The sequence below is a fragment of the Motacilla alba genome, chromosome 1 (genome assembly GCF_015832195.1).
Source record: "Motacilla alba alba isolate MOTALB_02 chromosome 1, Motacilla_alba_V1.0_pri, whole genome shotgun sequence".
Taxonomy (NCBI): domain Eukaryota; kingdom Metazoa; phylum Chordata; class Aves; order Passeriformes; family Motacillidae; genus Motacilla; species Motacilla alba.
Genome location: NC_052016.1, coordinates 15,820,913 through 15,847,727, shown reverse-complemented (window position 1 = coordinate 15,847,727; position 26,815 = coordinate 15,820,913). Strand labels below are relative to the sequence as shown.

General features: G+C 37.4%; 1 long non-coding RNA gene across 1 annotated transcript; it reads right to left on the bottom strand.

Moving 5' to 3' along the window:
* Positions 1-9,871: 9,871 nt before the first annotated feature.
* On the bottom strand, positions 9,872-24,510 carry LOC119707429. Its single transcript, XR_005258766.1, has 4 exons — positions 24,378-24,510; positions 22,433-22,709; positions 15,080-15,202; positions 9,872-10,443 (listed from the first exon to the last, which is right to left on the bottom strand). It is a non-coding gene; the product is annotated as an uncharacterized LOC119707429 (long non-coding RNA).
* Positions 24,511-26,815: the final 2,305 nt, after the last annotated feature.

Sequence of the window (26,815 nt, the reverse complement as noted above, 5' to 3'; positions counted from 1 at the left end):
AGAAAGACAAACATTCTTAGAGAAGCACTGAGACTCTCTTGATTGTATAAATGTGTACTTCTATGCTGAAAGCTCTCTTTGTGGCAGTGGCATCTTTATATTCAGCAGGATTGCATCGCCATTCACATCACACAGAGTGTTTTACTAGATTTTGTTCTCATTAGCTCTGTGCAACAACTGAACTAAGAGTGAGAATGCTGAATCCTATTCTTTCTTGAGCATTGTTTACCAGATCTCTCGCTAACTTCCAATCAGTTCCACCTCTGCAATTTTATTGAAGGCAATGAGTTTCCACAGGTATTGTCATATACCATAATTAGAAAGCAGTCTCAGTTCAGTGAGGCTTTATTGGCTTGACAAGCCATACAGAGCTTAAAAGTGTGTAAGAGGAGAGAGAACACTGCCAGCTCTGTCAGAAATCAAGTAACATCCATCCAGGAGAAAGTGACTTTTTGAGCCTGAGCTTTAAACATCTGTGCTGTCTGTCAATATCTGCAGTGCATGGGAATAAGCCAACCTCCCCTCATATGTTTGTGATCATTTAGAAAGTTTTATATTCATGCTTCATGTTTCAGGTCCCAGCTGAAAGAGTTGCCATATAAGTTCTGCTTTCATATTCCTTAAGCACATGTAATTCATGTGATTTTTTTTTCCTAGGCAACAGTGTGCATTCTATTCTTTATCATTCTTTTGTTGCTTTGTAATAACCCTTATGAGTGGTGATAACACACACACACACAATTGTTGTTCTGCTTCTTTGTATTTTGGTTAGCAAAGCAGATAATCTCAGCAACCTGCCTGAACATTTGCTGTTGCACTCCAGTACTCCCCTAATGTCAATGACAAGCCTGGGGCTCTTGGAAGGAAAATTAACATCTCAGTTAGATTGTCTGCAGGGATTTTCTAAGAGCTTCTCAGTACCAGGTATCTCTTTCCTATTGTTAAGGAAACTTCCCAGAGAGATCATTCACAAGGCTCTCCACCAGCCACACTCCCAACATCACAGACTGCCACTGCCGGCACTGTCACCTGTTCACAGGGGTAGCTCCAGTGACCAGGCAGGTCCCTGCCTGACTCCCTGCACTCCCACTCACAGTCAGATCAGGCTTCCTCACTGGCTCAGTCCCAGGATTTCTATAGCAGAGCCTCAAATGTCTCATTCCACAGTGCAGTAACACACAAACAGCCTGAGCTGGTGCCTCCAAGGAAGGACCCTGAGCAAAGGAACCTCTGGGCTCTCATCCCCTCACAGTCCAAGCACACCAAAGTCTCTCTTCTTCTCTCCCCAGCCATCAGCCCCTGCTGTGTCTCTCAGTGTCCCTCACCTGGCTGTGCCACAGCTCCCTGTGCCCTTTGCTGTGCAAAGGGTGGCAGCTCACAGCCTCTTGTCTCAGGTTCTCACCCAGAGCTATCTTGAGTTGTGCTCCCCTCACAATGAAGTCCTGCCCTTGCTGTTACAGTTGCCCCACATATTTTTGACTGATTTAGATCCTTCTGGGAATGTGGATTTCATCAACAGTTCCTTGATGAGACTTGGCAATGGCATAATTGTGAAACATGTTGCTACTTAAATCCATATTTTACTCATTTTGCTATTGACATATGTCCCCCTGTACCCACTTTCCATACAAAATAAACCCAGATTTAAGTCATTCCAGTCTCATGTTTCTTAGCTTGTTGAATTAACTCCATGAAATATTCTATCATGATCAATAATAAAATGCTAATGAAATACCATGCATTATAACCTTTCAGCTATATCCTTGTTGTCCCACTGCACTCTTTGCCTCCTTGGCAACCTTGTGGACAGTTGCCTTATAAATCCTTTAAGTAACCCAGCCACTCCTTCCCATAGGTACTTCTGACCTTGTAATCAAATGGAAAGACCATAATCTCCTTCCTCACATTTGCTCATTCAGCTGCCTAAAATGAGGTTCCTTTGTCCTTTACTCCAACAGCATAGCTGCCTCAAGTAGTCTCCTTGCTCCCATACTTTCTTCTGACTAAATGAATCCCTTATCAGTGTTTTCACCTTTGCCACCATCGTTGCAGCTTCTTTATTTCTATTTTTTCCCCAGCTGCAATAACCTCCAAATTATTAGCTTTAGTTAAAGCCCTGTTAAAAGTTGTGTCTTGCTACTGGTACATGCATTTATTACATTCATTTGCATTCAGTTAAAAACACATATGCATTAAAACCCTGGAGAGTTGCTTTTGAGAAAGCAGGTTATGTCCATACCTCAGATATTATGGCTCTGCATCAAAATATAGGCACAGAGGCCTCCAATAGGTTTCAGAGAACTCTGAATTTCTTAGAGTCATACTCAGCTTCATGAAATCGTTAATTAACACTATACCCTTTGTCGATGGACAATGGGGACACTGACTTTCAGCAAGGCAGACTTTATTTTTAGAGCTAGGTAGAGCTGGAATAGTTTCTGGTTCAGTGCTTATGAATTCAAATGCAGGTTCCAATAGTTACCTCTCCAAAGCCCTCGAAAAGTAGTTTTACCTGTTTATTTCTTTATGAGACTCAATTTTTGTACTGAAAGAATTAAGTGTTTTAAAGCATGCCCTTACCATGGAAATACCTTATTTCTAGAAAATGATGGTGTAGCCTCTCTCACCTCTTTCTTCTTCTGCTCCTTCTCCAAAATATTCAAATCCCATATGGCATCAAAATGCAGGACAAAAGTGAATGGGTGTGGAGAGATTTACCAGTCTGTCAAAACAGAAGTCAAGAAGGAAACAGTTGAGCAGGTAATTTACCCTTATAGTAAGAAAAAAACCAACCAAACAAAAAAAAAACCCCAAAAAACCCCCAAGGTTTATATGAATAACTCAAGGAAAAGCCCCAAACTCTCCTTTTCCATAGGGAATATATTTGTGAGCCTTTTAAAAAAATCAAAGTTATTGCCTACCAGTTCATCTCCTTGGGAAAGAAAAAAAAAAAATCATTAATACATAAGTCCAGGAAGCAAACCAAGACAACCTCACCTCCTTCCACTTGCAAGTTTCCTGACCCATCCAGCTGCCAATCCACTCTGAACACCCAGAGCTACAGGACCCTCCTGCACCCAGGAAGCAGGTGAAACCTGGAAACTATGAGGGAAGCAGACTCTGATGAAACCCTTTCCCACTTCAACAGCTGCTGCCAGTCATGTCATCACAGGCATGTCAGGAATGGAAAGTATCAGCTCAGTTTTCTCCTTAGAGGTATAAATAAAGCATTCACTAAGTTCTCTGTAAGAAAGTATTTTCTCACTATAATTTTTCAGATGCTGTTAAAAGTTTCTTTCAAATTAAATGGAATGCAGGATTTAAAAAGAAGAAAAATAATGCTTGGTCAAATTTATAAAATAAATGAACTGAGAAGTAGTGTTTCTTTCATGAAATGACAGAAAGTTGGTGATGTTCCTCTAGGTCTTCATTTTTATTTTCCTTCAAGATGGGTTGAGATGCAAAAATAACAAAAAATTATGTAAGATGAAAACCAGATGAAATTCTTTTCACAAAGATCTAATAATTTCCTATCATCTTCCCACTTAAGAACCTGAACCTTATTTTATATATAACTTTATGTCCCCAAATAACTTTTTCTCCTTATAAAAGTCAACTACTTCTCTAATGTAAAATATGCTTAGGTACAGCAGATTGTTGCATAAAGTAACACTGAGAAAGACAATATATTAAGATGGTTAGCTAGAATTTCCTGCTGAAGTTTACAGAAAAAATAGTGTTGGCAACCTGCAAACCCTTAGACACATATTCTGAAATCCCATATTTTAGAGCAATTCAGATCAGGGACTTTAACTTTTCATGCCTCATTAAGCTTCCTATGTATTGAAAGATGACCTGTTCTCCACTGATCCTGGGAACAATTATGCACATGCTAAAGTTAATATGCTGTAAGTAATCGTTGCAATGACCCTTAGTGCAAATAAAATTAAGTAGGCATGTATATCCTAGTAAGTTTTAGGTCATAATTTATTTTACCACACAATTTATATTTTAGTCACTTTGTTTAGATTGGTAATGAAGAATGGTAAGAGAGGCCTTTGTGAAACTTGGAGAAATCGGAGACAACAACAAATTGTGTGAGTCACCAGCATAGCCTGCCTCTTTCTACAATGTCTAGGCAAATAGTGATTATTAAGATTTCTTCCATTTCTAAATAACTAGTCATCATGGCTAAAATGCTGCACTGAGAAGTGTCTCTGGCCATTTCTGCATGAAAAGAATTCTCCAGGCTAACTCCTTTGTGCTTCATCAAGAGCTCACCAAACTCAGTCAGTCTCTGCAAACACAGAGATCTCCTTGCATGAAACTCATTGCCTGCAGCCTGAGCGGGACCTTTGGAAGAAAAATGGTTCTGTCTCTCCTTGTAACTTCACTAGAAAAGGACCTGAAGGCTTGGCTTCAGAATCCTGAGATATATGGCAGCCAAGAGACCAGCTTGCAGCTTTCTGGTTTCGTGAGAGTATTTGGAAGCTTGGATCCTGCCAGAAGGGAGATTCATCACAGGAAATTCTATGATGCTCGGCAGCACAAACACTTTTAGTGGAAGAACTTATGTATCAGGAATGCAAATTAAAATACCTATTTTCTATAACAACTCTCAGGTAACAAGAAACAGTGTTATAAAGAAAAAAAGTATGTCACAAAGAAAAAGAGCAAGAAAAGTTTCCCAGAAACTTTTGTAGAGAAGAAATAAACAATGCCGTTCCCCGCTTACTGAATGATATAATGGTGACTGGAGAAACTGAGGGAGACAACAAGGACAAAAAGGAGGAGAAAAGAAGCAATGCAAAGGAGTTACAAACTTAGTTTTCCAGTTTTGAAAGGCACTGAAGTGTGGCCCTTTTGGCTTATTTGCAAAGCATGTAGCAAACACAACAGAGCAGTGTGGAAGTTCAGCTGTGACTCACTGTGTATGTGGATTGCACAAGGACTTGATCTCCTTGAAACAGCAAGGTAAAAAGCAACACTTCTATGAAAACAGGTAGCTTTGCATCTGTATCATTTTACCTAAGTATCCATTCAATTCTTCCATAAATTTGTGCAAACAGAAAAGACACTGTAAATAATACCAGAGATCAGAATTGAGTGTCAGTTCTTGAAATGAAGAAAATTTTTAAAATCAGGGTTCAGGAAAAGCAAGACTCTCAAAGGCTTCTTGAAGACTCAAGTATGTCTTCCTTACAGTCCAATCAGAAAAAAAAAAAAAAAAAGCTTCTCTATTTTCTTCTCATTTACCCTTTAGAACTAAGAAAAACTGCCTCTGTTTCACCAAAGAAAGTAAGTGAATTGTATGTATTTTTGCATGACCAAAGTATGGGGCTAGATATATCCAGGCTCCATAAGAACCCTCAGTGATGGGGGCATTCCAGATCATCCCCTCACAGCTCCCTGCTGAGAGCCTCTCTCCAAAGTTACCTGTGCCTTGTTTTTAACAACATATATTTCTGTGCCTAGCAAGTCTGGCCTCCCCATCTTAGGATCCTCACTTTCCTGTCTTCCTCATTTCCCCCAAGGCAGGTTCCTTTTTACAGGAAGTAAATAGTTAATGACACTTGCCTATCTTCTCCTCACAGCCTCCTTTGTCATCCAAAGGCTTGGAAGCATCTCCTACATGTGGCAGCAGCTAAGTATGGTCTAATTTAATGTGTGAATTTCAGCTCATTCTTATTCAACAACAGCATTCGAGCATATGTGAGCATTTCAGCTTGTGAGTAGGTTCTACTGAAGTCAGCAGGGTTGCAAACACAACTTTTATGTCTTGCTGGATCATATTTACTTCAGAGTGATCTCCTCAGTGCCTGGCCATGGTGTGAGCAACAGGAGCCAGTTCAGTTCTGAGCAGCCATTCCCCTGATGCACTGAACAGGGGATTACATAGATATGTATGTATGCCTGTGTATACACATGCACAGCTATAGATGTATGTATATTTGGGATGCATATGCATCCCACACACATTGCTTCTGACAAGATATGAACAGTGCAGCTCTTTTTCCAAAGTCCCAGCTAGTTTTATGTTAAGATATCATCACACTGATTTGAGTGGAAAAAATGCCACCAAAAGCCTTCAAAGTCTAGCCTGCTTCACCAAGTTTGTTTCAAAGACTTTGGCCTCAGACATAAGGCCTTGATTTGAACACTGATAGACTTTCTGATAGACACCTGATATGGACACTGGTAGACTTTCCCTACTTTACAGTCCAGTTCTTCCCAAGCAAGTTGTTGTGGTCCTTCGAGTATCACTACCAGCTAGACTTTGTTCTCCTGTCAGGGCCAGGAGCCTGCTATCTCCAGACTTGGCTGGCAGCCTGGCTGCCTCCTGTTGCTGCCTGGGAGCCTTCAGGCAGCCCGTGCTCACTAGCTACCCATGCTGCCTGCCAAAGCCCATGAGGGAACCACGTGCCACCGGCCATCTGGCATGGGAGCCCCAGCTGCCTACCACCCCCTGCCCAAGCCCAGTGACCACCACATGTCAGAGAGGTAACATAAGATCTGGCTTACCAGAACTTCCTCTGCCAAAGCTTGCCCAAGTCCTGTCCTCACTTCATCTGGTCCCTGAGACCTTGGACAGCCCTGTGCCAGCAGCCACTGCTGCTCTTGTTCCAGCGGGTGCTGTGGAGTGGCAGCCCTGGTCTCTTCCAAGCAGCTCTGCCATCTACCCTTTTCCTCCAGCAGCTGCTGTGCTATTCCTGCTCACCTCTCCCTCCCCCTGGGTCTCACTCTGCATGCTGGGTTAGAGTGAGGGACCCTCAGGTCCTACACACTTTGTCCATTCATTGTCCCTGGTTCCTCTCTCAGGGATAAGGCAATGGATGCTGCTGCTCACCTTGGCTGGGACTGATGAAAACCTCCACCTCCTAGCACTGCTGCATTCCTCTTCTGCTTTCTTGCTCCCAGAAATGCCATGTCTCCCAGGTGTTTAGTCCATTCCTTCACATGCTTTGGGGACTTAGAACATAAAGGAAGGGCCAATCTGTTAAAAGAAGGGCAGTCATTGCTATTGCTCTGTGACATTTGTAGCTTCAACCCTTGCCATCTTGCCAGATGTTGCAGAAACACTCAGCTTTTAAAACAGTAAGAAAAAAATAGTGAAAAGTTTTGAATCTGTTCTACATGACTACTCATGGCACTAGTGTTATTTATTCTAATAAACTGTACTTGCATTTAATGGCATGCAGAAATAGAGTCTGCATATTGAAATGCTTGGGGTGATTTCTTGTTTCCTAGTCAATACAGGAAAGTAATAACAGTAACAATTCCTCCTTTCTTAAGAGAAGATGTTTCTAACCCTAGATGCCCTGGAATCCAGATTCACTGGGTTTACCTATGCCCATGTTCCTTGGGAGATGAGCATTTCTCATTGTTCCCATGGTATGACTTGCCTGTGAAGGCTTCTGCAAACTTGTCCCTTGTGTCTCATCCCTGAGACCCTGCACTGGAGATCTAGAAGGAAGTATCTGCACTCAGCTGTTAACATTGCTCCTCAAATGTTTAACCTGAAGCAAATGTTTAATGAAATATAAAAGAGATGCAGGAGCAAGCAGAGGTTAATGCAAAATTAATTTGCCAAAAGAGGATCAGAAACACCAGGCTTAATGATGAGGTTAGCCATGAAAAAGATAATTTAAAAATAAAAAATAACTAAGACAGGATGAAGTGGTGTGTAGGACAAGGAGGAAATAAGCTAAGAAACAAATAAAGGGAGAGACATATTTGTCCTGAGTAGTCTTTTATCTATTTCTATGATTTCTCAAGCTCTTGAGTTCTAAGCCAAGATCAATTGGGATTAATCAGTTGTATAGAAAACACTGAGAACTCATTGCAGGCTTTTAGAGTTTAAATTTGTTTATTGAGCACAATTTGGTTAGCATCAGGTGCTGAAGTTACAGACACCGACACTAGCATAGAAATTACTTTATTTAGCTCCCAGTTGGAAGTTTCTATAGCAACTGGGTCCTATAACAGAAAGCTGAGTTTCTGCCACACGAATACTGCTGCTGCTAGAGATTGTTAATACTGTATTTTTGGAGCACTCAGCTGTTCCTTAATTCTTTCTAAGCCCCAACCCCTTTTTTTCTGAGGTCTTTCTTCAGCATAAATCTGCCTGCTTAGTCATACTTGCAATTGCACCTTTTGCTCTTAACCTTTCTTCTTTGGCTGTAACAAAAACTTTTTATTTCAGTCCAGATTCAGCTTCCTTGGAAGGGAAGCAGAGTGTCTGGTCCTGCATTCTCCTGCTGGGCAGAGCTGGAGGGAGAGCACTGGAATGCTGAAGTTGTCAGGAGTGTCCAGATTAAGATGCCTCTCCTGGACCTACTACTACTAATGAATTTATACTTAGGGCAAATTCTGTGGATGTAACTCATGTCCCAGATTCAGAACACAATCACACCTCAACCTGAAACCAGCTCGTGCTTTTAGATATGGTCAGAATAAAGCTGTGACACGTGGCTTGCAAAGACTGGAGACCTCATTGCAATTCCTCCATGCATTGGAACTCATGGCTGAGTACCACCTTTAGATATTGAATTCCAACTGTCAAGCTCCTCCATGCACTTTCTGTCTTATCCTTATATTATTGAACTGTGCTTAAAAGCTGTGGGAGTACTCCATAATGAGAACTGTATTATTGCAAAGTGAACAGATGTTTCTTTTACCTGTAAAATATCTTTATTTATACATCTTTCACAACTGTGAATCAATAGCCTTTCCTAGCTACTAGATTTATTTTGAGGGGACACAAACATTTGTATGAGGTGTTGGATGGAGATGTAAAACATTGCTGGGAACAGAAGTAGGTGTTTGGCTGGCTCAGCAGTTAAGAGTAATTTTGAGATTCCTTTCTTGGTATATGGGTTTTGGTTTTAGGTAGGTTTTGGGTGGTTTTTTTTTTTTTTTTTTTGTTTTTTTGTTTTTTTTTTTGTTTTTTTTTGTAATTACTTTTCTGTTGTCATTTATGGATAAAACAATGGCAGTTTGCAACATTAGATGTTTATACTCTCTAGTATAGAGAGTATAACTTATCTGGTTTAATTCCCTCTACATCAAAGAGAAACATGTTTTCTGCTCAAAACCCTCTGGAGATGTCCCTTATGCTGTCCTGGAGACCTCTGTCCCATGAGACAAAGTACCAGCTATCTCAAAGCCTCAGAAAACAAAGGTTCATATCAACAAAATGCAAATTTAAATTTGGTGACTTAGGCACAGCATAGAACATATGTTTTGAATAACAATAGCTTCAAGTATCCCTGGGCAGGTGGCCACTGCAACCAGAATTAATTTGTGTGGTTCTTCACACGTGGCAAAGCCTCACTTCACTGCTCAGGCAGCAGCTCCAAGAGGGCAGAGAAAGTGAATGCTGCAAGATGACCTGGCTGTGCACTTTAGGAGAGCTGTAAGAGCACTGAGGCTTGTGTGGGCTTTGGGGTTTTGTTTTTGCAGAAGGAAGAAATGCAACAAATCTGCAGTTAACTACTATCAGGTCCAGCTCTGGTTGGAAGCCCTGTTGGGGAAGTCTAGGTGGCTGGGATATTGGCTTTTTGCTTCTGTTGTCTTTCCAGTGCTATTCACTCTGGCTGTCTCTTATCATTCCTAATAGGGGCTTTTGATTTTCCATCTGACCTTAATAAAATGGGATCATCCTTGCTAAGGTTTATAGGATTGCTATTTTAAGTGCTGGCAGTTTGAGAATACCTGTCTGAAGAAGTGTTTTCCTTTCCCAGAGCCCTGAATTTTACTACCCAGTCCTGGGCTGGTTTCCCTGTCTTAGAATATTGATCTGAGGCCATGTGTGGAATGCTGCAGCCTCTCAAGGGTGTCCCATAAATCCAGGGACATTTTGTCTCTTGCAGCTGCAGTCATTTCATGTCTCTTGCAGATCTCTTCCAAGCAATTTACATCTTCTTCTCTAAATTCTTAACATCTCACTGCTGCGTTGCTGGGAGGGCCTGTTTTGGAAAAGGAAATCAGAATCCCAGAGAAACCTGTGTTTCCACGCAGTGCTGAAGGCAACAAGAGTCTCTGGGAGACTGGTGGGAAGATTAAAATGCTGGAATCTGTTGCCTTGGAATCATTCTTCTTGTCTGCAGTGAGTCATCACAAGCAATCTCAGCATGACCTCCTGCTGCTCCTTGTGCCCAGAGAGCCACACAAATCCCGTAGAGGATGTGTTGCCACCATCTTTTGGCAAAACATCTCTCCCTGCAGCACAAAGGGTTTTCATTTTCTTCTGTTTTGCCGTCCCAGGTTTCTGGCTTCTCTCCTAACAACCTTTGAAGAGGTTTTTTTCAAAATGGCAGCTGCAAAGGTCACCTCTTTCTCTCTTTCTTGCTTACTTGGAAACAGGAATCATGCTTTAAAATAGAGATGCAAGGCAGCTTTCCAGAGCATGGAAGTCCAGTAACTTAACACTTTGTCTCCAGCCTGCAAAAAAAAAAAAAAAAAAAAACCTGACCAAGAAAGAATAATAATAAAAAAAAAAAACCCCAAAAAACCCAGAAGGAACTGAAAAATTATGAGACTATGTACAGATTTGATTTTTCTGTATGCTGGTATTTTTTCCTTCAATGTAAATAGGTGTATTAACTATTTTTAAAGTTTTCCATGTTAGATATAATTATAGTTTAAATTACTAGAGGAGGTTCTCTTTAGAAGAGAAGGAAAAAAAATAGTGATTGAATAGCTTCAGCAGTTTTCAGACTTACATAATTTTCCTTCATTTATCCACATTGATTTTTTTTTGCTCATTTCAGGTCATACTTACGCTATGAAACATGAGATTTACAACATAATGTACATAATGTAGGGAGAAAAAAAAGTAATTTACTAGATGTGTTAATTCCTTCATTTAAGTCCACTAGGAAAACACTTCAGTAATAGATCACAGATTAAAAGTGCATATTTTATGATAGTTTCCAAGAAAAATCATCAGTGAAACACTGTGAGGTAAAGAGTTTGCTTTATCTTAGGCTGCATCTTAGGATACTGTGTGGCTCTGCTTAGAGTAGATAACTTCCAACTTTGTTGTCATATTGTGCACACAAAAGCACAATGGTTCTGGTTATTATCAGTCTTCTTATATTAGGAAAAGAACAATAATTCTTAATGTTTTAAATAGCTATTTAAGTGAAAATGATGATAAAGATAAACACTGGAGTTAATTTCTTTTGAAAGATGACACATTTTATTTATGAGAAGAGGCAGAATCTAGTTTTTGCAGCTACAAACTTTATGTAAAAATTTAACTGTGAGAATGTCAATTGATAGGAATGCAATGCCATCATATAAAAACCTTCAAAACTAGAAGAAGGATAAAAAAAATTCATAAATAAATTTAGTTAAAATTCTCTAAAAGGAGAAGTTGAGGCATAGAGAGATTATATTTTTCAATGAACAACCAATTTTCTCCAAATTAAATTTATGTGCATTAAAAAAAATATATAAGTTGCAATTGTCATAGTGTAACCTCATCAAAACTAAACTAAAACTAAATCAATCTTAATTTTAGCATTATTATTTACACAGAGATTATCTTTGTAATGTGTCCCATTTTGGGACTCCGGGGTAGTAGACTGAGCTCAGCATGGCTCATTTGAAAAAAAAGCCTATTTTCTAGCTCCCTAATATTCTCTACTGTATTTATCCATTAAGAAAACAAACAACCTCAGCTGAGTCTAGATTATGAGCACACAAATTTTCAAGAACTAAATATGTAAAATAAAGATTTACAAGGCACCAAGAAAATATAAACCAGAAATAAAACCTTAATGTGAGAACAGCAATTCCACATTGAGTTAGAAATTAGTGAAGGCGCGGGGCATATTGACAAAATTAGAGTAGAAGAAGAAATTTTGTTGAAAGATCTAAAAGTATAAAATAATCAAAATCTATTGACTCTCATTGTCCTGCTTTAAGCATTACCAAATATTATTTGGAATTAAACTTTCTACATGGGCATGCTACTTTCAATGCACTTTCTTAGTATTTGCAGTATTGGGGAATAACTGACTGCTAAAATATTGTGGAATTGTCCAATTTAGGCAAATCCTGTGCTGAAGATGTTGACCTTTTGAAAATTGATTCCTTCTGCACATTGGGTTTTACTTCCCCTATCTTGTTTTTCCTTTAGCAATTATTCATCTTTTATGGCTTCCTACAGCTAAAAGCTTCAGCAACAGGAACATTTATTCAGAATCAGAATGGAAGATCTGGTACTTTTCTGTACATTAGAGGAAAAGAAAGTTCAATTTTCCTTCTGAAAAGCACAAGAAAGGCCATTACATAAGATGTAAAGACAGAGAGAAAAAGGGGCTGAATTCACAAAATATTTGATGGCAGAAGTAATAATAGGAATGAATGAGGCCACATAAATGATTCATGAGACTCATTTTTTTCCTATTGTTACTAAAAAGAGACTCATTATTAGTCAGAAAAAATGCTTTGTTGGTGATGTAAAAAGAAATCAGTATTTGCTATCAATTACTTTCATTAACACCAGGCCTTTGTACACAGTTTTAGAAATATATTTTATAACAATATAATTTTGTAATTTCATCCCTACTGTGCTTTGAGCCTTCTGAGGCCCACAAATCTCTTTAATACCTTCACTCTTGCTGATAATAAAAAGTCTTGTGGGTGTAGTAACAGCTAAAAATACAATAGTAAATGATTCGTATATTACCATTTCAGGGGTCAAAATGGGTAACAAAGAGACCACAAGCACATAAAATAAACATCCTACTCTAAAACAGAGGCAAGTTGTAGTTTCAGGATGATCACTTTGAAGACATGTGCCTCCTTTAAGAACATTTTCTTCTTTAGTTTGAAAGCTGTTAGAAATATCTGAACATATGTTCTGAGGCGATGAAATTTCAATGGGATATTATTTCCTTTTAAATCCCGATCCTTAAAACACTGACTTGCAACATGAGACAGAAACAAAAAAGAGTCAAGCAAAGAGTGCATATTTAGCAGAGAGATATAAGGAATAAATAGAGCTAAAACTAAAAATAAATAGAGCTCTTTTTGATTTTGTAAACAATGTGTCATTAGAAACCAATGAAGGCAATAAAGAATGGGATTACTATGCACCCATTTGAGAGATTTCAATCAATATTTAAATAGTTTTCGAGAATTTAATGTAAAACAGGGAGCTTTCTCAAATAGGCAATCAAACCAGCCCATTAAGGCTATAATCACCATTATGCCTGGGTGTTCCTGTGCTTTAGAATAAACTTATTGAGGAAATACTATTGAAGTGGTACCTCTGGCATTTACCTTTCTATTGTTTATGTGTTGGTTTTTGGTGTTTTGTTTTTGTTTTACTTAATTGCTGGATATTATCTTGCTTGCTCCTCAACTTCTAAATATAACAAAACTTTCCTAAATCTAGTTAACAGTAACTGGAGGAAAAAAAAATACATAATATTCTTGATAAGGCTATAAATATGTAAAAATGACTATGAGGCAAATGAGGTCAGCCTCACTGTTGAAGTACAGAGATTGTGCATCTGTGTGAATCACGTCTAATTACTAGTAGACTGTAGAGATTTGCTGTGAACAATCAGTCTTAATTTACCATAAAAACTTGTTATTGAACCTTCAGAAACAGGAGCTAGTAGAGGACCCGTTTTCTATTTATGCCCTGCAGTTGAGACACTAAAAAATGGGCATCTGAGTAATATGTGCTTTCAAATCATGCTGGGATAATAAACTTAACTGATGAGATTCAGTGTTTCTGTATAAACTGCAGAATGGCATTGCAGACATTTGATGAAAGGAAAGTAAAAGAAAGAAGCATGAGAAATCTTGCTTCTTGCAGAGAAGCCAGAAAGTTTAAGCAACTTTATTTTGATTAATCAGATGAAAGAAAACACTTGCAGGCAGAGAGACTGATGTAGGCTATACCCTCACATGTTTCATGGAACATTTTGCACTGCTCTGTTATGAACAATTTTATAGCTGGACAACAAGAAATCCAGCACTGGTTTCATACATTATCTGTAAGGAGGAGAAACGCAAACCACAGTGAAAATAAAAGGATTCCACAGTATTCATATTTATTTTAGTTTTGTATTTTTTTTTCTATGAGGGACGGGTTTTACCTGCTTTTTTTAAGGCAGTGGATATACGGGGAAAGAGATCAATAGATGGAAATCTTGCTTTGAAAGTAGCAAATAGGAGCAAAACTGCATGCTGTTATAATGCTAAGGGAAATGGTAAGCAGGTTTCAAAGCAGGAGAGAAATGTAAATTTGACATCTTACATAACTTCCTACTTTGCACATTAATATTAAAACTGTATAACTGTGATGCAAACTACAACTACTGCTGAGAAGAGGCACTTCCTGTCAGGGATAAGTATATTGCAAAAACCTCTTATTTTCTCCTCAGAATTTCAACCTTCACACCATAAAATGTTCTAGTCACTGTACTGTCCTGATGAATTCTCAACTTGGGTGAATGTGGTCTTCCCTGAAAGTCTTTAGTTCAGAGAAACTGAAATACATTTATATTTGCCTAAATTGCTGGACCACTGAAATGATAGGTCTAACAGCTGCTTTTCCCACTATATGTGCTGAAAATCTTCCCAATCAGTAGATTGTCCTACCTTGATACTTTGTTCCCTTAAATTTTGGGATAGCTCAAATATGTATTTGAAGTGAATATCAATTAAACATGAAGAAACAAATTCAAGATGAATGAGAAGTCACAGAAATATTGACTACAATTGGATATCACAGAAAACTTCCAAATTAAAAAAAAAATAGAAAAAAAAGAAGGGGTGATTATAGAAAGGATAGAGCCAAGCACATATCACCAATTTTAGCTGGCAATTGACACACAGCCCACCATTTTAAACACACTACATAATAGGTTTTGGACTTCCACAGAGCCAAGAAGTCAGGTAAATGTCAGGTTTAGTGCCTTGGAACCAAGTGCTCAGCTCTGTGCAACTGTAATCCAATGCACAACACAAAAAATGTGACAGTCAACCTCTTAAAGGTTCACTATTGGCACTGAAATGTCGCTGCTAGGAAAAGCTTAAAATCATAGAATACCTTGAGTTGGAAGGGACCCACTCAGTTCACCAAAGTCCAACTCCTGGCCCAGCACAAGACGGTCCCAAGAATCAAGCCATGTGCCCAAGAGCATTGTCCAAAGCGTGCTAAGAATGTGTTCCCCTGGAAAATAATAAAAAAAAATATTTCATGTAACAATTAACAATATTTTGCAAGATGTGCTCGCCAGAAAATGTGGTTTGTCTTTTCATTCTCTCTCTGCTAGGCCTGCCTGGCCCAGGAAACACAATAAGGTTTCCATTTGTTAAAGGAAGACCTCTAATTACATTTCAAGTAATTGGAGGAACTAAAGTCATACTTCTAATGGAATATTTTATTTTGGATAAACAAAGTCAAGCAGCATAAGCTTGCAGTGGGGAGAGAAACAAATTTTTGTTTCTATAGCCAGTCCTTCATTAGAAGCAGCTGTTTTTAATGAACTCAGATCTAATCCTTTGTATTGAAAACAATGAAGCTCATAGTTCTAGATCCTGTGACCCAAATGTCCCAAGTAGTATTGATTCATAAGGCCATTAAGAACCTGAGTCCCTTAATGGAGTAAATGGCATCTTTAATAGGATATCTCCTATGTGTCTTACCAGAAAAGACTTGTGTAATGGCCTAAGTTATGCTGGACATAAGGGGCTGCATAATTGAGTATTGTATTAGGACATAAATATGTAACACAATTCCAAGAAATGACAGTCATGTCCATCCACATCCCGCTCCCATTCCTCACCCCACAATTACTAGAAATTGCTCATGCTATTGCAGCTTTAGTTGAAAAGATGAAATATATGGACATGACTGTTACTTATATCATCCTTGAGCATAATTTGTAATGTTATGCATTAGTGGTTCAATATCTACAGAACTGAACTTGGAAAATAGGAAAGTTTTGTGAAGAGATAGAAAGCTGACCAAAAGGAAGCAAAAAAGAAGAAAGTAGAAATTGAAGGGGATGATTTCATTTACAGTTTTAGGTAACATACTGCACAGGTGTAAAAGGTAAGTGTCAGGCATTAGCTTTTATTGTTCATTTAAAAGAAGAAGGAATTTGGAAATGGAAAGAAATGGCAATTGTGAGTAATGTAGTCAGTGTCAGAGCCAGCTTGCAAGCTCATGGTAGACAAAGAATTGTGTAACAAGACCAGATTAAAGTTTATGACTGAAAAAATACGGCAGGAATTTGCAACAGAAGACAAGACCAGACACTTAATTAACTAATGCCAGGGAGGATTTCTTATACTATTATTTAAAATCATACTGATATATTTTCTGTTCAAGCTGGAATACAAATTTGGTAAGCCCAATTCAACAATACTGCAAAGGGAAATACTGCTTTAGCTATTGGACTTAATGCCTAGAAAATAATTAAAATATCTAAAACTTCTGTTAGAGATCCCAGATCTGAAAGGCAATATTAAACAAAAATTGTTGCTCTAAGAAAAGCTACAAATTGAAGGTGTTTCCTCTGCTAGGAGAACTGCACTAGTTTACCAGGTTAGTTAATAAGTTTACCAGTTAGAACTGACAATACATTCTTTCAGAGGAGCTGGGCAAGAGAATCACTGAAATCTAGCCACAGTTTCCTATTATGAAACAACCTGAGCACACATTGAGACAGAATGTAATGGTCAATTGTTTGTTGACACTCTAATAACCACCATTATCATACTACTAAATACTAAAAAAGCAATTTATTTTGAATAGCTCTTAAGTCATGACCATAAGTGACAGCAGTAGGATTACCTACGAAATCAGTTAAAGAAAAACTCATGTTGTGTAAGATGATGACATTTATGAAAATTTCAGCTGATGTCAATGGAATTATTTGCAACATAAGCTATATATGATAGAAAACAGCCTTTCATAGAAACATGAATAAAACTTAAAATTTTTACCTTTTACCTAGAAGAAAAAAAAATCAAACCCAAGGTAACACAAGCAAAAAGCGTTTGGTGCTTTTATTACTAGGAACTTCAAATTATAATAACATAATTAATTTTATTTATCAGAATAATAAAACATAGTGATAATCATGACTACCAAAAGAGCAAGGCAATAGGAACTTAAAAAATTTAACAAATGTTTCTTGAATTCTGCTCTGAGAAAAACAAATCCTGTGGATTCAAGGAAGAATGAGGCAAGTCTGCTCTTCCAGGAAGAAAAATAACTAGCAATCTCTACAGAAAACCACTAAACATGTGGCTGAACATTTAAATGGTATCATTATAGTCACGGATAATTGCCAGAAAAATTATGATTGTGTGAAAATCAGCATATATTTTCAGGCAAAATTCAGGCCAACTTTGTCTCAGGACTCTTCATGCCTCATTTCCCCGTTCCCCCTTATCTTTCAGAAGTGCCCTTTTGTGCAGCAGCAAGTTGAGAGATGAAAAACATGTATATGTTACACTTCTGAAAGTACTGGGAATCTCCTGGGGAAAAAAATCTCTTCTCATGAGACATCTCCAAAGAGCAAGATACTTTGTCTAAACTTCAGTGATTTAATTAGGTTAATTTAAGTTTTAAGTCTTAAGTCAAAGGTTCATTCCCAGCTGGGAAATGCTTTTACCAACCCCCACTGAAAACATTCAAGTTGCTGCTTCCTAATAGCAACATTTGTTCCTATCCAAGCACTGCTGTGGCAGACTGTGAGAAATTACAGGATACAAGTGGGAATTAATATTGCAATTAAAGGTTTTGAGTTTTGAGTAAAAGATTAAATAAACAGATTTAATCCACATTTTTCTTAATTGAAAACAATTAAAAAGCAGAAACAAAAATTAAGGCAAACACAATCTACAATATTAAGAACTGATGGTAGTAAGAATTTGTCTCTCAAAGGGGACCAAGTATATGAAGAAAATTACTTTAAAAAGTTCATTGAAAAAAGAAATAGAAAAATTAGTAAATGGAGATCTGGGATAGACACGGAAAGAAACTGGGAACAAAAAGTAACTCATATTTTTTTGTTTTAGATGCAATAACTTAGATCATGGTTTTGTTGCTTTTGTATCTGGCAAGGAAGCATTGTTCTCACTTAAAGTAAGACAAATACAGGGATTAAATGGACTATGGAGCCTGGAATAAAGAAGTAAAAATTTGTTGGCTGGTTTATGTTTTGCACTCCTGAGAGTAGCATGATCTTACCTTTGTACCAAAAATCACTTGTGTGGGGAGTATTGGAAGGCAAAACAGTCGTGGGGAAAATTCTAGGCAGAAGAATACAAACTGGTTAAGATCATCCCTGAAAACTCAGAAGACAATATAGTGTTCAATCAATCTGGCAGTCAAGCACAACTGTGTAAGGCCAAGGAAGGAATTGTATTCCAGGGAGACAAAAGCCTCTCTGACTCCTACCAGAGAAGTAAAGGGAATGACAATCTATTACCAACCAAACTAATTGCAAAACTGAAGAGTAGTAGAAATGTCACCAAAAGTACTTTCCATCTTCATATCTTCCACTTTAGAATTCTCTTACTGTGTCTGTTTTGTCATCCCACTATTGAGGTTATTTGTATCGGGGAGTCTGAGCAACAGTAATGCCTGATGTCTTCACCCAGCTTATAACACATTGAAAATGTTTATCTAAACAGCAGTGCAATAAACCCTTCACGTGTCTGACTTGAGTGAACCTGATTAAAAACCAGCACATACATTGCATAAAATCCTCAGCTGAGGTTCGTATTATGTCAGGTATGAGAAATAATGAAGCACAAATATGCACAAACTTCAGCCTCAACCATGTAATATCTTCCCAGGTAGAAAGTTAGAGGTGAGACAGACGACCACGAATGCTGGGCCAAATGGGATGCTGGGAGCAGGTTCAGAGCTCAGAACACAGGATCTATTAAGCAATAGAGAAAAAGGACAAATTCTGTTGACAAGATAGAATCTTGTCAGAAGGAGAAACAGCAGTCCTGGGAAATGATATTCACTGAAAAGTCCAGTCTTCTTTCCTCATGGTCTATGAACATCTGTGTGATTTTAAACCATGTTGATTGAACCACGCATCCTACACAGAAGTAATTCTGCAAAATGAATTAAAATCATGGAATGGTTTGGGTTGGAAGGTACCTTCCAAGCTCACTTAATCCAACCCTCTTGTCAGGGGCAGGGGCACCTTCCATTAGACCAGGTTACTCAAAGCCCCATCCAACCTCGCCTTGAAAACTCAAAATGGTGGGACATCTACAACTTCTCTGTACAACCTGGGCCAACATCTCATCATCCTTATGCTAAAGAATTTCTTCCTGAAGTCCCATTTATGGCTACTCTCTTTCAGCTTAAAATCATTGCTCTTCACCCTGTCATCATGGACCTTGGTTAAAGTCTCTCTTTGTCCTCATATAAGCCCCCATTACATATGCAAAGGCTAAAATGCTCCTACTTATGTACTTCAGGTGTGCAACCATGCTGTCTCACCAATGATTTCCTTCAAATAATGTACTACAGTCTGTCCAAATTTCACTTATAGAAAAATGAGCCTTTGAGGGTCAATGCTTCACAAGAAAATAGTATCGTGACTTATATTCTTTTTTAGCATTATTGATTTCTACTAAGAGTTCTAAGGAGGCCTGATATGCATTTCTGATATTTATGAGTTCTCTTGGTTATCTCTTTTCTCTTTAGATCCCTGATTCTATTAGCATCCATAATTATACACTGTCATCAGGCTTTTTAGCCTTTCCAACTATTGTTCTGTAAAAACTGCATTAAAATACTTATGCTGTTGATTTTTTCTGCTTGTATTATGGCAGAAAATATCTGTGAAACCTTTTAGCTTTGCTCTGCCTGCAGATTTACTTTCACTTAAAAGGAAAGTTTAAGATATATATTTCAAAGTTTTAATTACAATCAGAAGTTTTCCATTTTACTTAGAAAAGTCAAAAGAACAGGAGATAATGGCTACCTTAATTTTTCAATTAAATGTAGCAATGACATATACATACATAAATTTATAAGGTATACAGATGATAGAAATACTAATTTGTCTATATTTTTTCCCCAATAGAAGACTGCAATCTGTTGAAATTGAAGATTGAAATCAGGATGGGAAAAGGACACATGGAACCATCTTTCGTCTGCAAGGAGTAGAGGGAAAAATCCCTTACCTGAGTTTGGTAAATTACTCTGATTCATCCTTAGGTGTTACAATGCAAAGTTTCTGCTCCTCTTTCCACCTACTGAACCCCATTCATAACCAAAGGTTAATCCTCTTTAAAAGTCTGAAAAATAGCATGACTAAGAAAAGCCTTTCCAATAGCTGGGCTGTAACTCTCAAGGACTTAGCTGTTTCAGAACTTCTCTTTTGAAATCTTCCTTTTGTCTAGGCCTCTCAGCAGAAATCTGGCAACAGAGTTCCTATCACTGAAGCCTTGAAAAATGGCAAAAAACTTCAAAACTCAAACACATTTGAAACACTGGCACACTAATAATTATTTTTAAAGCAGAAAAAAATCATAGTATCTTCTAATGGTCTTTTACAACTAATTACAGTACAAAATGCCACCATAAAATCATTGCTTGTGATCAGGTTAAATTTAGTGGAAAGTTTGGGCAAAGTTTGAAAAGTGGAAAGTTTGACTGTTAGGGCAGTCTAAAATCTCTGATGCTTTTCCAAGTGTCCATGTTTTTGGGAGAAAAGAATAATTTCTTAACAGCACAATAAAATGTTTCCATGCCATAGAGCCTTTATTTGAATGTTAATTCTAGAACTCCCTAGATCAAAACTTCTAACTGTTCTGTAAGATGGAATGTAGTGTTATTACACTCCAGATGCAGCTACTATTGCAATAATTTGGAGATCAAATTATATGGCGTGTATCCTGATGAAAAGTAAAGACCATTCCCTTACAAAAGATAATGCATCTCCTTAAATATTTATCTTTATATCATACTTAAGAGAGGAGTGATACAGAAACAAGCATAGTGTATCCAAAGCTCAATTAGACAGTCAGAGTTTGCTTTATTCTGTGACTGAATATTTCAATAATACAAAGCAAATAAACTAAAAGGCAAACTATGAAACTGCCTACCCTTGTCCTGCTGGATTTCCCTGCAACCTTGCAAACTTCCACATGAAGCCTCACATCTGGCTAGACTGAAAAATAGCTGATGACAAGCTCCTCAATATCCAACTTGCTGGAGTTTGGGAAGAATAAGCTGCTGAACAAAATTAAGTCAAATTTCCTTGCATCACAATAGAAAATATGTAACAGCCAAACTGCACCTCTCAGACAAGGCCCTGCCACAAACTATTCAACTGAAAAAGGAAGAGATGATTCTTAATTCTTTACCATATTGTGAGGAGGAGAGGAAGGCTGACTAAAACAGAAAAGCTTTTCAAGAACACTAATGAGATTTACACAGTTTTACACCTCCACATGGGCCAGTAGGCTTTGGAAATCTGTGTTGCTTTAGCAGCTGGTGCAGAAAGCATGAGAGCTGCTGGTGCAGAAAGCATGAGGGTTGACAACAGAAAATCATTTGAAATAAAGGGTGCAGGAACACTGAGAGGGACAAGCTGACCCACAGCTGTTCTGAAGTTGATGTCTAGTTACTCTCAGACCTCAATCTATCACCACCCACACCATGTGTTAGTTTTATATATATGCCCTTTGCTTTGCCATTTCATCTACTTATTGACAAAAATCCAAACATCTATCCAAGATTCCTCACCCTAGGAGCTGCTAAATGGACAAAGCAATGAAACTGTACAAGGTTTGGCTCTTTCCACAACACATAACCCTCAGAAACTGTCTGATCAAGTTCTGCAATTTCAAGTACTTCCATATGCCATCATACAACCCTTGTGCACATATGACACATGCTGAGCTTTGTGCTATAGAACAGCACTCTACTGAGCTGCTGCACAGTTCTCATATTGTTTCAAACAGTTTGAAAAGAAAAGAAAACAAAAGCAAAAGACACACAGAGTTTAAAGTTCACTCTGAGGCTGAGAAATGGGGATTTAAACAACACTGCCCTACCTGGATGCAGTTAGCAGTTTCTGTGTTACCACAGATTGGCAATCAGGATTGCAACGTACAGACAGTATTGCAAGTCATACCAGACACCAATGTTACGGAGACATCCTGTCATTTTAGGAATCAGAACTGCTTTTTTTCAGGATACTAATTCAGTGGTGGTTAAATCTTTTCAGTCTGGCTCAGGGCTATCAGAGTGCCTGCACTACTTTATGTCCTTCATCAGAAAATTATTACTGTAGTTAACACAGACTTGCAGTAGTTAAGATTAATAAAGAAAAATAATAGAAAAGGTCCAAAACAGAGGATTTTTTTTGTGCAAAACTGCAGAATTTTATCCTATTTAAAATAAATTTACCTTGATTTTGATGTTTCTGCTGGTGAGGTTGTTGTAGCAGTGACATCACAGTAGTGTAAATCCCTGTGCTACCTGGGGTGGGTGGGTTGGACTCCTCAGTCAAACCCAGGTGAGATGAATTCTGGCTGTTCCACACATCCTTGGCAGCAATTCCAGCCAATCCTTCCTTAGTTCACACAGGTGGGATGGGGCAGGAAAATCTTTGAACCATCTCTTAAATCTTGCCTTTTCCAATAGGTCAGAACCAGTGGGGAAAATACCATCTTCAACAAGTTTTCTGTAAAAACCAAAATTTGGGTTGATTGCTCAAAGATTATCATACTGAAAATAAGAAAATTATGTAGTTTACATTAGTTTTAAATTAGAAGGGAAAATATAGTTAATGCTTAACAATTTTCTAATATCTTCATTGACTTCAGCAATTTTAATGTCAAACGGAAAAAATTATGTCCACAGTATTTTTTTGCAACAATGCCAATATTACAGACCCTCCTTTGATTATTTTGCTTAATTAAAATTCCAATATGTGCATATTAAACAGCTTTTTGATTTTGTTTTTTATTTCCTATTAAAAATGTCTGGCTTGGTCAACTGGAGATAACAGATTGGCTGACTTAAGGAGCATCTAGAAATGTACAGAGAAAATTCTGTGCCAATCTTTGGCATTAAAAAAAAAAAAAAGGAACCCTCAATAAAGGATGAGAAAAAATAGTAATATTTAGTATGAAAAAGTCAGATTCTTTCTTTCACCCTCTGAAAAGAAATATGATTTAAACCAAAAATACTGTATCAGTGTATATTTTAGAGCACAAATCTACAGAAGGAAGGAAAATCTGGAATAATTACTTTTAATAAGTTGAAACACCTAGAGACAAGAAATTGCACAAAAAAACTATCTCTCTGGGGATATTTTTTATCAATTTCAGATTTTATTGAGAATTCAGTAAACAGAATTTTCTTTTATAGTGTGTTCAGTTTTGGCTGACGTACCTAGAAATTTTTATATGTATTTCAAAATGGAGCTACTTGAACAAAACAACATATTGATGTTATCATATTTTGTAATGACTCTGTGGTCCCATGACCAGAATGAATTAAGAAAACAACCAAAATGTCATGTCCTTATTGTCTGAAACTTCCATGGGAATTAGCAGCCCTGATTTTTTCAATAAATCATTTAGGGAGCATGAAATTTGCACACAAACACAAGCACACAAATTCTATTAACTCTGCACAATTTATCCAAACTTTCTTTAAATTCTTTTGGCAACTTATATGAATAAACTGATTTTTAAAATGAAAGAATGAGGAGGCAATGAGACTGAGAAAATGGAAAAGAAAAACCTATATGCATTTTCTTCCAAACCTTGGAGTTATATAGCATTTTAAATAATCATTCAAACACATGGGAAGGTGTTTCTCTATTCTAATGTACTGAAAATATCTATCTATAACTAGGTAATATAAATTCCTATTGCAATGATACTGGAATATGATGATTTCCTTCCTGATTTTGTATAAATAAGAAAGGACTGCTATGAGGGACAGTTTTCTTGCAACTAGCTCAAGTAAGAATTGCAAATAACACCATCTAATCTGGAGAGAAATATTTCTGTTCTGAGTAGGTGTTTAAATTTTTTTAAAGATCAGTTTGCTTTTATTATGGGATTCAATTTTTGTGCATTTTTTGAATATATTACTTCTTGGAAGATCAGAAAAAAACCCGATTTATAAGTCTTTCATCTGCACTAAAATCCACAGACACAAAGTTGTTATGCTTTTTGACTGAGGCAGGTTTTAAATCAGTTTATTCTGGATCCTAGCAGACAACGATTTATCAAGCAAAACAGTGGGGCTGTTATAATCTGCAACTGTGCTGACATACTCTGTACTGCAAAATACAACTCAATTATTTAATGCTTTCCAATTAAATTAGAATACTTACCAGCATGGTGAAAAATACAGCAAACCCACCCAGATTATTTCTTCTGACCACAACTTTAGTCCAGTTCCACCTATCGACTGGCTGGTCCCAAGCAAATCCCCTGTGCTTTACCTTGAGCATAAGTGAAAAAATGTGCATGTTTTTCAGCTGAACTAGCTTCTTTAAACTAGAAAAACATGAGACCACACACTTATCATCACCTTACAAATGGTTCCACTGCTAAGTTAGGAAGAAAAATATTGCATTAAATAATCCTATGGTAGAAACCTAGTGAAGATAAGACAGTTTTATTTTAATTTGTTGATTACAAGCAATCTAGTTTTAGTCCCAGCATTTAACATAAAACTACAAGAATTTATCTTTACCAGCATTTTGGCATGAACTAGATGCCTGAGTTTTTATGGGAATAAAATACAACTTCACTTAGTGGCCAATCTCCCTAATGTGTTTATTTTTAGCTAGTTGTCCAATAAATAAGCCTCCAAAAACATGAGGGAGGAGGGAAAAAAAAGATACATTTCATTTGAGGCTTGAGGATGGGCAACATGGGGCAACATTATTAACACAGGTTTATATGTCAGCACTTATCAGGAGAGTGTTTACTCTGATAAGGGCTTGCACCAAAGGGAGAGAGGGGCTTCCTGACTGTGTGTAGGAAAAAGAAGACATCAGTGCTGAAGATCTGTCAGGAAAAGAACTGCTTGTATGTAATTCGTTCTTCCCATTTTCAAAGAAAATATGAGCCGAGTACATTCAAGTCATGAACAGTGGTAACACATTTCATGGGCCAGAGGGAAGTGATGATCCCACCACTGACATTCAAACTGCCCCAAAATTCCTCCAGAAAAGCTCTGGATCATGCGTGTAACCAAAGGTACCTATCAAGCACAAAACTGTCAGCCGGTTTCTAAACTGTCTCTGTGATAACAAAGGCAAGCAGTGTTGATCTGTTTCCAGGATGAACTGTTTGAAGCCTCTAAATTTTGCCTACCTCCCATAAACAGACATATGGCAACCTGAATATTTAAGTGTATGTATTTCCTGTAAGCTTTTCCTTAGAAGAAGAAGAAGGAAAAGAAGAAGAAGAAGAAGAAGAAGGAAAAAAAAAAGTTTTAGCATTATTTATTTATTTACAGATTATGGCATTGAAGTACCCAACTCCTACTGAGTGAATTGGCATTCCACATAATCAAAACTTTCCTTAACATTTAGACATTGAGCAGCACACTTATATTCCATGAGACAGTTTTCTTCCCTCCTGTTCTATTTCCTGCAGAGACTAAATAGGTGTAACCATTCAAAATAAAAATTTGTCATGGAAGATATAAAGGTATAAGATTTCTGAATACTTAGGTTTAGCTGCTTCATTAAGAAACAATTACAACATATATATATATATATATATATATATATATGTATGTATGTATATGTATATATATATAAAAAGAAAACCCAAATATATTATAACAAATATTTTTTTTCTATTAACAGCAATTTACCTAGAAAATTAAAAGATTAAGTAAATGACAAGAAAGTTGAAGTGTTTGGGTCTCCCAGTGACTTCTGACTGGGTACTGGTCTAGGAGGCTTATGTTCTGCAGCCTGAGATATGAAAGAAAATGTACTTTTCCTCTTCTGGCTACAGCTTGGGGTTGACTTCCTTGGCTTGTACTTTCGGTACTAAAATGCTGCTTCTGTTTGTCAACTACTACACCTGCCTTTCTCACTGAACAAATGTTCTCCATGGATTAGGAGATTAATGACCTCTCTGCCCTCTCTACTGAATGCAAATATTATAGTAAACATTAACAGGAGCTAAATGACAAGTTAATTTCTGGTGTCATTGTGGAGAAGGATGTAAACCCCATAAATTTGCTTTCAGACCCTGTGGCCACATTCACACGTGCACCCCTACTCAAAAACATGCCCCTTGATCACCCCATCATTCTTTTTGATCCATAGAAATAAGAAAGTTTCTTTGGAAGGATCTACACTCTTATTCAGATTTCTTCAGAGACACAGTGGCATTGTCACCAGTCCACTTTTGCCATTTTTTTAAGTCCCTAAGGAAAAGCTCCAGTGAGGAGGAGAATTTTTCTGTTCCCATGATAATTTTGATGACATCACTCAAACTATTAAGGCCCACCACTTAGACCATGGCATTACAAAGAAGCCCACAATTATCAAACAGAAAACATAATTTTGGGAGTACATAAAATCTCACTGTCAAACCCAGAACACACATACTTGTCACCACCTGTAGTTATTTAAAGCTTGATGCATGAGTTATGTTAAAACCTAGGCCACTCCTCTAACATGCTAGAGCAATCCATAGAATTCAATCTAGTATCATACAGAAATCTTTCTGCTTCTCTGTCCCTTTACCATTTCTGTGTGTGGAAATAATATCTTCTTCTAGTCCCCTTCCTTTCCCTAGG